Raw genomic sequence first — 13,611 nt, forward strand, 5'->3', positions numbered from 1 at the left:
CAATGACTTAGATGAGGGGAGTGAAGACATGGTAGTGAAATTTGCAGATGACACAAAGATAGGTAGGAAAGTATGTTGTGAAAAGGACATGAGGAGTTTGTAGATGGATATAAATAGGTTGAGTGAGTGGGCAAAGATCTGACAAATGGAGTTTAATGTGGGAAAATGTGAAGTTGTTCACTTTGGCAGGAAGAACAAAGAAGCAGAGTATTACTTAAATGGAGAATGACTGCAGAATTCTGAGGTGCAGAGGGATCCAGGTGTTCTAGTACACGAGTCACAAAATGTTAGTATGCGGGTACAGCAAGTAATTAAGAAGACTAATGGAATACTATCCTTTATCATGAACGGGATTGAACATAAAAGTAAGGACAAAAGCAAAATACTACGGATGCTGGAAATCTGAAACAAAAACAGAAAATGCTGGAAAAGCTCAGCAGGTCTGACAGCGTCTGTGGAGAGAGAAACACAGAGTTAACGTGTCGAGTCCGTATGACTTCTTCGGAGCTAAAGAGATTTCTCTTTAACTCTGAAGAAGAGTCATACGGACTTGACACGTTAATACATTTTTTCTCTCTCCACAGACGCTGTCAGACCTGCTGAGCTTTTCCAGCATTTTCTGTTTTTGTTATAAAAGTAAGGATGTTATGCTTCAGTTATACAGGGCATTGGTGAGACTGCATCTCGAATACTGTGTGCAGTTTTGGTCTCCTTATTTAAGGAAGGATGTAAATGCATTGGAGGCGGTTCAGGGGAGGTTTACTGGATTGATACCTGGAATGAGTGGGTTGTCTTATGAGGAAAGGTTGGACAGGCTGGGCTTGTTTCCACTGGAGTTTAGAAGAGTGAGTGGTGATTTGATTGAAGTATATAAGATCCTGAATGGTCTTGACAAGGTGGATGTGGAAAGGATGTTTCCTCTTGTGGGTGGGTCCAGAACGAGGGGTCACTGTTTTAAAATTAGGGGTCACCCTTTTAGGACAGAGATGAGGAGAAATTATTTCTCCCAGAGGGTTGAGCGACTTTGGAATTCTCTGCCTCAGAAGGTGGTGGAGGCGGGGTCATTGAATATTTTTAAGGCAGAGGTAGATAGATTCTTGTCAGGCAAGGGGATCAAAGGTTATCGGGGTTAGATGGGAATGTGGAAATCGAAACACAAGAAGATCAGCCACAATCTTATTGAATGGCAGAGCAGGCTCGAGGGGCCGAATGGTCTACTGTTCCTATTTCTCATGTTCTTATGTTCTAAAGTTCACTACATGGGCCATGATGGAATCTCCTGGGGGCCTAACTTTGTAAGTAAATTTCAAACGCTGCATCATTATAGGGCGGCTTTGACTGGAAGTCTGTTTTCACAAGGTCCACTGATTCATTCTAGGGTTTAGAATTGGGCATGTTGAGGGCTGTCAGGCTGTGGGTGAGATTGGAGGTTTTACCCCCACATACACTCGAGAGGGTGGCTTTCTGCTTCTCCTCCACCGTAAATTTCATTCGTTACGAAATAAAATCCAAGGCGCTGTACATACTGGCTCCAGTCTTCCATAGTCACATCAGAGGGATCCATTCTGCTGCAGAGAGGCGTGGTCTGTTTCTAATCTCAATGTTCTCACAGTAACAGGGTGAGGTGCAGAGACACAGCTAATTTTACCCATGTCACCAAATGTAATAACTCGACAAAGCAGACAAGTTTCAACAAGAAACAGCTAAACTTTATTACAAGGAGCTCTTCAGGCACCACACACTCAATCAGAAAGCCCCACCTCCAGATTGCCCGCACTTAGAACTCATTGGGTCGGAGCCTTAACAGAACATCACGTGACCCCTGATAGACAGGAGGAGGGGCTGTACCCTCAGTTACCACAATCTCAGCCCTGTCGACCCTGCAAAGTCCTCCTTACTAACATCTGGGAGCTTGTGCCAAAACTGGGAGAGCTGTCTCACAGACTAGTCAAGCAACAGCCTGACATAGAGATGCTCACGAAATCATACCTTACAGACAATGTCCCAGACTCCACCATCACCATCCCTGCGTATGTCCTGTCCCACCGGCAGGACAGGCCCAGCAGAGGTGGTGACACAGTGGTATACAGTCAGGAGAGAGTTACCCTGGGAGTCCTCAACATCAACTCTGGACCCCATGAAGTCTCATGGCATCAAGTCAAACATGGGCAAGGAAACCTCCTGCTGATTACCACGTACCGCCCTCCCTCAGCTGGTGAATCAGTGCTCCTCCATGTTGAACACCACTTGGAGGAAGCACTGAGGGTGGTAAGGGTGCAGAATGTACTCTGGGTGGGGGACTTCAATGTCCACCACCAAGAGTGGCTCGGTAGCACCACTACTGACCAAGCTGACCGAGTCCTAAAGGACATAGCTGCTAGACTGGGTCTGAGGCAGGTGGTGAGGGAACCAACAAGAGGGAAAAACATACCTGACCTGATCCTCACCAGCCTGCCTGCCGCAGATGCATCTGTCCATGACAGTATCAGTAGGAGTGACCACCGCACAGTCATTGTGGAGACAAAGTCCCACCTTCACATTGAGGATATCCTCCATCGTGTTGTGTGGCACTATCACTGTGCTAAATGGGATAGATTTCGAACAGATCTAGCACCTCAAGCCTGGGCATCCATGAGGCGCTGTGGGCCAACAGCAGCAGCAGAATTGTACTCAAACACAATCTGTAACCTCATGGCCCAGCATATCCTCCACTCTACCATTACCATCAAGCCAGGGGATCAACCCTGGTTCAATGAAGAGTGCAGGAGGGCGTGCCAGGAGCAGCACCAGACATACCTAAAAATGAGGTGTCAACCTGGTGAAGCTATAACACAGGACTACTTGTGTGCCAAACAGCATTAGCAGCAAGTGATAGACAGAGCTAAGCGATCCCACAACCAACGGATCACATCTAAGTTCTGCAGTCCTGCCACATCCAGTTGTGAATGGTGGTGAACAATTAAACAACTCACTGGAGGAGGAGGCTCCACAAATATCCCCATCCTCAGTGATGGAGGAGCCCAGCACATCAGTGAAAAAGATAAAGCTGAAGCATTCACAACAATCTTCAGCCAGAAGTGCCGAGTGGATGATCCACCTCGGCCTCCTCCGGAGGTTCCCAGCATCACAGATGCCAGTCTTCAGCCAATTCAATTCACTCCACATGATATCAAGAAATGGCTGAAGGCTCTGGATACTGCAAAGGCTAATAGTACTGAAGACCTGTGCTCCAGAACTTGCCGTGCCCCTAGCCAAGCTGTTCCAGTACAGCTACAACACTGACATCTACCCGGCTATGTGGAAAATTGCCCAGGTACATTACAGCCTTGGTTCAAACATGGACAAAAGAGCTGAACTCCCGAAGTGAGGTGAGAGTGACTACCCTTGACATCAAGGCAGCATTTGACCAAGTGTGGCATCAAGGAGCCCTAGCAAAACTGGAGTCACAGAGTCACAGAATCACACAGTGCAGAAGAGGCCCTTCAGCCCATCGAGTCTGCACCGACACGTGAGAAACACCTGACCTACCTACCTAATCCCATTTACCAGCACTTGGCCCATAGCCTTGAATGTTATCACGTGCCAAGTGCTCATCCAGGTACTTTTTAAAGGATGTGAGGCAACCTGCCTTCACCACCCTCCCAGGCAGCGCATTCCAGACCCTCACCACCCTCTGGGTAAAAAGGTTTTTCCTCACATCCCCCCTAAACCTCCTGCCCCTCACCTTGAACTTGTGTCCCCTCGTGACTGACCCTTCAACTAAGGGGAACAGCTGCTCCCTATCCACCCTGTCCATGCCCCTCATAATCTTGTACATCTCGATCAGGTCGCCCCTCAGTCTTCTCTGCTCCAACAAAAACAACCCAAGTCTATCCAACCTCTCTTCATAACATAAATGTTTCATCCCAGGCAACATCCTGGTGAATCTCCTCTGCACCCCCTCCAGTGAAATCACATCCTTCCTATAATGTGGTGACCAGAACTGCACACAGTACTCCAGCTGTGGCCTCACTAAGGTTCTATATAACTCCAACATGACCTCCCTACTTCTGTAATCTATGCCTCGATTGATAAAGGCAAGTGTCCCATATGCATTTTTCACCACCCCACTAACATGCGCCTCCGCCTTCAGAGATCTATGGACACACACGCCAAGGTCCCTTTGTTCCTCAGAACTTCCTAGTGTCATGCTGTTCATTGAATACTTCCTTGTCAAATTACTCCTTCCCAAGTGTATCACCTCACACTTTTCAGGGTTAAATTGCATCTGCTACTTATCTGCCCATTTGACCATCCCATCTATATCTTCCTGTAGCCCAAGACACTCAACCTCACTATTAACCACCCGGCCAATCTTTGTGTCATCCACAAACTTACTAATCCTACTCCCCACATAGTCATCTATGTCGTTTATATAAATGACGAATAATAGGGGACCCAGCACAGATCCCTGTGGTACGCCACTGGACACTGGCTTCCAGTCACTAAAGCATCCTTCTGTCATCACCCTCTGCCTCCTACAACTAAGCCAATTTTGAATCCACCTTATCACATTACCCTGTATCCCATGTGCATTTGCCTTCTTTATAAGTCTCCCATGTGGGACCTTGTCAAAGACTTTGCTGAAATCCATATAAACTACATCAACTGCACTACCCTCATCTACACACCTGGTCACCTCCTCAAAAAATTCAATCAAATTTGTTAGGCATGACCTCCCTCTGACAAAGCCATGCTGACTATCCCTGATCAAACCTTGCCTCTCCAAGTGGAGATAGATTCTCTCCTTCAGGATTTTCTCAAATAGTTTCCCTACCACTGACGTGAGACTCACTGGTCTGTAGTTCCCTGGCTTATCTCTACAACCCTTCTTAAATAGCGGAACCACATTAGCTGTTCTCCAGTCCTCTGGCACCTCCCCCGTGGCCAGAGAGGAATTAAAAATTTGGGTCAGAGCTCCTGCGATCTCCTCCCTTGCCTCCCTCAGCAGTTTGGGACACAAATCATCCAGACCTGGAAATTTGTCCACTTTTAAGCCTGCCAACACCTCCAATACCTTGTCACTCCCTGTATCAATTTGCTTAAGAATCTCGCAGTCTTTCTCCCCGAGTTCGATACCTTCATCTTCATTCTCTTGGGTGAAGACGGACGTGAAGTATTCGTTCAACACTCTAGTGATGTCCTCTGGCTCCACCCATAGATTGCCCCCTTGGTCCCTTATGGGCCCTACTCTTTCCCTGGTTATCCTCTTCCCATTGATATACTTATAGAATATCTTGGGATTTTCCCTACTTTTACCAGCCAGAGCTTTCTCATATTCCCTCTTTGCTCTCCTAATTGCTTTCTTAAGCTCCACCCTGCACTTTCTGTACTCCACTAATGCCTCTGCTGATTTGCTTCCCTTGTACCTGGTAAAAGCAACTCTTTTCCTTCTCATCGTATCCTGAATATCTGTGGTCATCCATGGTTCTCTGGGCTTGTTACTCCTTCCTATCACCCTAGAGGGAACATGTTGAACCCGTACCCTCCACATTTCCTTTTTGAACACCCCCCACTGCTCCTCTGTAGATTTCCCCACAAGTAACTGTTCCCAGTCTACCTTGGCCAGATCCTGCCTTATTTTACTAAAATCCACTCTCTCCCCAATCCAAAACATTTTTTTGCAACTTGTCTATTTCTTTGTCCATAACAAGCTTAAGCTGTACCATGTTGTGGTCGCTATCACTAAAATCCTCGCCCACCACCACCTCAGCCACCTGTCCGGCTTCATTCCCCAGAATTAGGTCCAGCAATGCACCGTCCCTTGTTGGACCCTCTACATATTGACCTAAAAAGTTCTCCTGTACACATTTCAAGAAATCCACTCCATCCAAGCACATGTCAAGTCCAAGTCAATGGGCATCGGAAGGAAAACTCTCCGCTGTTTGGAGTCATACCTAGCACAAAGGAAGATGGTTGTGGTTGTTGGAGGTCAGTCATCTCAGCTCCAGGACATCACTGCAGGAGTCCCTCAGGGTAGTGTCCTCGGCCTAACCATCTTCAGCTGCTTCATCAATCACCTTCCTTCCATCATAAGGTCAGAAGTGGGGATGTTCCCTGATGATTGCACAATGTTCAGCACCATTCACAACTCCTCAGATACTGAAGCAGCCCATGTCCAAATGCAGCAAGACCTGGACAATATCCAAGGTCAGGGCTGACAAGTGGCAAGTAACATTCACGCCACACAAGTGTCAGGCAATGACCATCTCCAACAAGAGAGAATATAACCATTGCCCCTTGACATTCAATGGCATTACCATCACTGAATCCCCCACTATCAACATCGTGGGGGTTACCATTGACCAGAAACTGAACTGTCTCTGGGGGTGTGAGTCTCTGGGGGTGTGAGTCTCTGGGGGTGTGAGTCTCTGGGGGTGAGAGTCTCTGGGGGTGAGAGTCTCTGGGGGTGAGAGTCTCTGGGTGTGTGTGTCTCTGGGTGTGAGTCTCTGGGTGTGTGTGTCTCTGGGTGTGTGTGTCTCTGGGTGTGTGTGTCTCTGGGTGTGTGTCTCTGGGTGTGTGTGTCTGGGTGTGTGTGTCTCTGGGTGTGTGTGTCTGGGTGTGTGTCTCTGGGTGTGTGTGTGTCTGGGTGTGTGTGTCTGGGTGTGTGAGTCTCTGGGTGTGTGAGTCTCTGGGTGTGTGAGTCTCTGGGTGTGTGTGTCTCTGGGTGTGTGAGTCTCTGGGTGTGTGAGTCTCTGGGTGTGTGTGTCTCTGGGTGTGTGTGTCTGTGGGTGTGTGTGTCTCTGGGTGTGTGTCTCTGGGTGTGTGTCTCTGGGTGTGTGTGTCTCTGGGTGTGTGAGTCTCTGGGGGTGTGAGTCTCTGGGTGTGTGTCTCTGGGTGTGTGTGTCTGGGTGTGTGTCTCTGGGTGTGTGTGTCTCTGGGTGAGAGTCTCTGGCTGTGTGTGTCTGGGTGTGTGTCTCTCTGGGTGTGTATGTCTGGGTGTGTGTCTCTGGGTGTGTGTGTCTCTGGGTGTGTGTGTCTCTGGGTGTGAGTCTCTGGGTGTGTGTCTCTGGGTGTGTGTCTCTGGGGGGTGTGTGTCTCTGGGTGTGTGTCTCTGGGGGGTGTGTGTCTCTGGGTGTGTGTCTCTGGGTGTGTGTGTCTCTGGGTTTGTGTCTCTGGGTGTGTGTCTCTGGGTGTGTGTGTCTGGGTGTGTGTGTCTGGGTGTGTGTGTCTCTGGGTGTGTGTGTCTCTGGGTGTGTGTGTCTCTGGGTGTGTGTGTCTCTGGGGGGTGTGTGTCTCTGGGTGTGTGTCTCTGGGGGGTGTGTGTCTCTGGGTGTGTGTCTCTGGGTGTGTGTCTCTGGGGGGTGTGTGTCTCTGGGTGTGTGTGTCTCTGGGTGTGTGTGTCTCTGGGTGTGTGTGTCTCTGAGTGTGTGTCTCTGGGTGTGAGTCTCTGGGTGTGTGTCTCTGGGGGGTGTGTGTCTCTGGGTGTGTGTCTCTGAGTGTGAGGGTTTAGTGGGCGCTGTGTTCCTCTCTGTCCACTGGATGGAGCTCCAGGTTCAGAAATAACAAATCCACTTGCCCAGGTTCCTGAGCCAATCCGTTTGTTGGATTCTTGGTCCTGACTATTTGATTGGTTGTTTGAATCAATGAACCATCGTGGCCTCACTTTGCTCTTATTCATCAACTGTGATTCCCGCCTCCCGAGAAACTCCCCCCCCTCGTCCTCCACCAACAACCCGAATCCCGTCCTTATCCACGTCCGAATCCCGTCCATATCCCCATCCGTATCCCCTTCCGTGTCCGTATCCGTATCCCTGTCCGTATCCCTGTCCCTGTCCGTATCCCCGTCCGTATCCATATCCCTGTCCGTATCCGTATCCCTGTCCCTGTCCGTATCCGTATCCCTGTCCGTATCCGTATCCCTGTCCGTATCCGTATCCCCGTCCGTGTCCGTATCCCCGTCCGTGTCCGTATCCCCGTCCGTGTCCGTATCCGTATCCCTGTCCGTATCCGCATCCCTGTCTGTATCCGTATCCCTGTCCCTGTCCGTATCCGTATCCCTGTCCCTGTCCATATCCGTATCCCTGTCCCTGTCCGTATCCGTATCCCTGTCCCTGTCCGTATCCCTGTCCCTGTCCGTATCCCTGTCCGTATCCGTATCCCTGTCCCTGTCCGTATCCGTATCCCTGTCCCTGTCCGTATCCCTGTCCCTGTCCGTATCCGTATCCCTGTCCCTGTCCGTATCCCTGTCCCTGTCCGTATCCCTGTCCCTGTCCGTATCCGTATCCCTGTCCGTATCCGTATCCCTGTCCCTGTCCGTATCCGTATCCCTGTCCCTGTCCGTATCCCTGTCCCTGTCCGTATCCCTGTCCCTGTCCGTATCCGTATCCCTATCCGTATCCGTATCCCTGTCCCTGTCCGTATCCGTATCCCTGTCCCTGTCCGTATCCCTGTCCCTGTCCGTATCCGTATCCCTGTCCCTGTCCGTATCCGTATCCATGTCCGTATCCCTGTCCGTATCCGTATCTTTCCCCATCCAGATTCTGTCCCAAGGGGAAAACTCATCCGGAGCTCACTCTGAATTGAAGCTGTTCTTCGTTTCCTTGTCGCTGCGGCAGTGGGGTTGGGTATTGGGGCCGGGTATTGGGGCCGGGTATTGGGGCCGGGTATTGGGGTCGGGTATTGGGGCCGGGCATTGGGGCCGGGCATTGGGGCCGGGTATTGGGGCCGGGCATTGGGGCCGGGCATTGGGGTCGGGCATTGGGGTCGGGCATTGGGGTCGGGCATTGGGGTCGGGCAGTGGGGTCGGGCATTGGGGCCGGGTATTGGGGCCGGGCATTGGGTCCGGGCATTGGGGTCGGGCATTGGGGTCGGGCATTGGGGTCGGGCATTGGGGTCGGGCATTGGGGTCGGGCATTGGGTCCGGGCATTGGGGTCGGGCATTGGGGTCGGGCATTGGGGCCGGGCGGTGGGGCCGGGTGGGGGGGGTCACTGTGCAGGGGGTGGGGTCACTGTGCGGGGGGGTGGGGGGGGTCACTGTGCAGGGGGGGGTCACTGTGCAGGGGGGTGGGGGGGGTCACTGTGCAGGGGGTGGGGTCACTGTGCGGGGGGGTGGGGGGGGTCACTGTGCAGGGGGTGGGGTCACTGTGCAGGGGGGGTGGTGGGGTCACTGTGCAGGGGGTGGGGTCACTGTGCAGGGGGGGGTCACTGTGCAGGGGGGGGTCACTGTGCAGGGGGGGGGGTCACTGTGCAGGGGGGGGTCACTGTGCAGGGGGGGGTCACTGTGCAGGGGGGGGGGTCACTGTGCAGGGGGGGGGTCACTGTGCAGGGGGGGGGGTCACTGTGCAAGGGGGGGGGTCACTGTGCAGGGGGGGTGGTGGGGTCACTGTGCAGGGGGTGGGGTCACTGTGCAGGGGGTGGGGTCACTGTGCAGGGGGTGGGGTCACTGTGCAAGGGGGGGGGGTCACTGTGCAAGGGGGGGGGGTCACTGTGCAGGGGGGGGTCACTGTGCAGGGGGGGGGTCACTGTGCAGGGGGGGGGGTCACTGTGCAAGGGGGGGGGGTCACTGTGCAGGGGGTGGGGTCACTGTGCAAGGGGGGGGGGGTCACTGTGCAGGGGGGGGTCACTGTGCAGGGGGGGGTCACTGTGCAGGGGGGGGGGTCACTGTGCAGGGGGTGGGGTCACTGTGCAAGGGGGGGGGGTCACTGTGCAGGGGGGGGTCACTGTGCAGGGGGGGGTCACTGTGCAGGGGGGGTGGTGGGGTCACTGTGCAGGGGGTGGGGTCACTGTGCAAGGGGGGGGGGTCACTGTGCAGGGGGGGGGTCACTGTGCGGGGGGGGTGGTGGGGTCACTGTGCAGGGGGTGGGGTCACTGTGCAGGGGGGGGTCACTGTGCAGGGGGGGGTCACTGTGCAGGGGGGGGTCACTGTGCAGGGGGGGGGTCACTGTGCGGGGGGGGTGGTGGGGTCACTGTGCAGGGGTGGGGGGGGGGTCACTGTGCGGGGGGGGTGGTGGGGTCACTGTGCAGGGGTGGGGGGGGGGTCACTGTGCAGGGGGGGGGTCACTGTGCAGGGGGGGGGTCACTGTGCAGGGGGTGGGGTCACTGTGCAAGGGGGGGGCACTGTGCAGGGGGTGGGGTCACTGTGCAGGGGGTGGGGTCACTGTGCAGGGGGTGGGGTCACTGTGCAGGGGGTGGGGTCACTGTGCAGGGGGTGGGGTCACTGTGCAGGGGGTGGGGTCACTGTGCAGGGGGTGGGGTCACTGTGCAGGGGGTGGGGTCACTGTGCAAGGGGTGGGGTCACTGTGCAGGGGGGGGGGTCACTGTGTGTGGGTGGGGCGGGGGGGTGGGGGGGGCATATGGCCAGAGGCGGGAATGCAGTGATTGTTGAGGGGGGGGTGAGAGTGGATCCCGAGGGGGATCCGATGGTCACACTCGGTGCCTGAGCATCACCGAGAGGCAGTGAAACATTTTGGGGGGTAACAGAAAAGCAACAGCTGAAAAGGGCTGTTTCCTGCAGCCTGTGTTCCTGGGGCTGAGCAGGAATTTTCCAGGTGAAGGTCCTGCTTTGTAACCTGAGGATTACCCGGAGTGTCATCCACTCACGAGTAAAGCAGCTGGGACCCCTCCAGAGGACGGGTCGCACCTCAGCACAACTTGGGGAGGGTAACTGGTGCTGTGGGGGAGAGTCTAAAATAACTTAGCAGGTAGATGTGCACCAGACTGAAATGTTAGGGAGGAGAAACAAGGTGAACAGAGAGACTGAGAGACAATTAGTAATAGAATAAGGAAGTTGTAGACCAGGAGAGATTAGACAGTGGGTGAATGGGATGCAGTCTGAAACGTGTGTGGAATGTACGTGTATATCAGTTGCTGCTGCTTTTAGTTTCTACTTCGGGCTGTGATAAGATGAGAATCAGGAACTGAGCAGAGGAGGAGAATTGGGAACAGCAACTTCCTGGCTATGAGATTTGAGAGTCTCTCTTTGAGTCCTCTGCCCGAAGGCAGTTATGACCCACAGCTCCACGGCCTCCACCAAGGGTAGGTCAAGGAGGCAGGTCCTGAAACTACCTCAGCCAGAACGGAGATTGAACCTCTTGCTGTTGGCACCAATCTGATCCATGCTGGCCATCCGGCGAACTGAACTAACCGGCCCCCCCAAGGGATCAGAATTGCTGTGGCAACATATACTTTTATATCCATGTTTTGGGCTGGAGATATGGATTGTGATGATAGAGGCTCCAATTTCTTTCCATCACATGGCTGACCAGGAACCTCTCCCTCTCTTAATGCCTGCCATTGGTGTATGTTGGAATAATTACAAGCTGATACCTGTTTGGCAGCATTATGAACACATCTTCCTTGACCATCAAGTCCTGGAGCGGGACTTGAACCCTGAGCTTCTGGCTCAGAGGCAGGGACACTACCCAGTGTGTCACAAGACCAAACCTTACAAAATAGATAGGAAATTTAAAATAAAAGGAGTGGGGGTGGGGCTAGTGGCAGTATCGTTTAAATAAAATATTCTATAAGGTGAGGGATGATGTGGTTTGGAGGGATAATTCCATCACTAAGTGTGTATTATCGAGGAGAAAATTGTGCAAAGCGAAGAAATTAACAGACAAATTACAGAAAGATGCAAGAACAATAGATCATTGATAAAGCGCAGCTTTCTAATATCATATAAACTGGGATAGTAATAGTGAAAATGGAAAAGAGGGGCTGAATTCCTGAAATGTGAAGAAGAGAACATTCCTGTCCTGTGACCCCTGATGAGTAGAGTAACAGTGTTGGATCTATACCTCAGGATGAAGTGAGGAAAGTGGAGTAGGATTCAGCGGGACAGCGATGTGGGAACTGTGATTAGAATTCCAATGGTAATGGGAAAGGAGAGGAAAATTTATCAAATCGTTGAATGTTGCCCAAGTGGATTGGAATCTAAACTTGGGAGGCCCAGCGGTATGTAAACAATGGGAGACTTTGGGTACGGAGTAGACACATACCCACAAGGATGAATAAAGTTAGAGCTCCCTGACTTACTAAAGATAACAGAATTCAAACGGAACAGGGAAAGGCTGGATTAAAGCAAAATACTGCGGATGCTGGAAATCAGAAATAAAAACAGAAAATGCTGGAAATACTCAGCAGGTCTGACAGGGTCTGTGGAGAGAGAAACAGAGTTAATGTTTGGAGTCCGTATGACTCTTCAGCAGAACTGAATTAAAGTTTGGCATTAAGTTTGAACGCGATACTGTTCATTCCAAAACCAGGGTTTTAAATCTGAAGAAAGGAAACTATGAAGGTACGAGGGGCGAGTTGGCGATGGTGGATTGGAAAGATACACTGAAAGATTTGACAGTCGACAGGCAATGGCCAGTATTTGAAGAAATATGACACGGTCTACAATTCCACAAAGGCACAAACACCAAAAGGGAAAGATACATCGACAGTGGGTAATGAACAAAGTTAACAATTGCATTAGATCAAAGGAAGTGGCTTATAAAGATGCAGAAAAAGTGGTAAACCTGAGGATTGGGAGCAATTTTGAATCCAGCAAAGGAGGACCAGGAAACCAAGTAAGAAGGGAAAGAGAATGTGAAAGCAAACTAGCGAGGATCATAAAGACAGACTGTTAATGTTTCTTTCGATATGTGAAAAGGAAAAGATTAGCAAAGACAAATGTGGGTCCATTACAGACGGAGACAGGAGAATTTATAATGGAGAATAGGGAAGTAGCGGAGAAACTAAACAATTACTTTGCATCTGTCTTCACAGAGGAAGCTAAAGAAAATCTCCCAGAAATACTAGGCAACCAAGGGACTTGTGAAAATGAGGACCTGAAAGAAATTGGTATTAATAAAGAGGTAGTACTCGCAAAATTAATTAAAGTTAAGGTTGATAAATCCCCTGGACCTGATGAGCTACATCTCAGAGTGTTGAAGGAGGTGGTTAGAGAGATAGTGGATACATTGGTGATTATCTTCCCAAATTCTATAGATTCTGGCAAGGTTCCTACAGACTAGAAAGGAGCAAATGTAACCCCACGGTTGAAGAAGGGAGGAAGAGGGAGAATGGAGAACCATAGAAGCTGTTAGTCCGACATCAGTGGTAGGGAAAATGTTAAAATCGATTATAAATGATGTCATAACTAGACACTTTGGGCAGAGTCAACATGGATTTATGAAAGAGAAATCATGTTTGACAAACCTGTTGGAGTTTTTTGAGGATGTTACTTGTAGCATTGATAAAGAAGAACCAGTGAATGTGGTATATTTGGATTTTCAGAAGGCTTTTGATAAGGTCCCACACAGGAGGTTAGTAAACAAAATTGGAGCACGTGGGATTGGGGGGTAATGTACTGGTATGGATTGAGAATTAGTTAACGGAAAGAAAGCAGAATAGCAATAAGTGGGTCATTCTCATGATGGCAGGCTGTTGCTCATGGGGTACTGGAAGAATCAGTGCTGGGGCCACAGCTGCTCACAATCTATATCAATGATTTGGATGTGGAGACCAAATATAATATTTCCAAATTTGCAGAAGATGCAAAATTTGGTGGGAATGTAAGTTGTGCGGAGGATGCAAGGAGGCTTCAAGAGGACTTGGACAGGCTAAATAAATGGGCTAGAACATGAC

The sequence above is a fragment of the Cetorhinus maximus genome, unplaced genomic scaffold (genome assembly GCF_964194155.1).
Source record: "Cetorhinus maximus unplaced genomic scaffold, sCetMax3.hap1.1 HAP1_SCAFFOLD_1108, whole genome shotgun sequence".
In the NCBI taxonomy this organism is placed as follows: domain Eukaryota; kingdom Metazoa; phylum Chordata; class Chondrichthyes; order Lamniformes; family Cetorhinidae; genus Cetorhinus; species Cetorhinus maximus.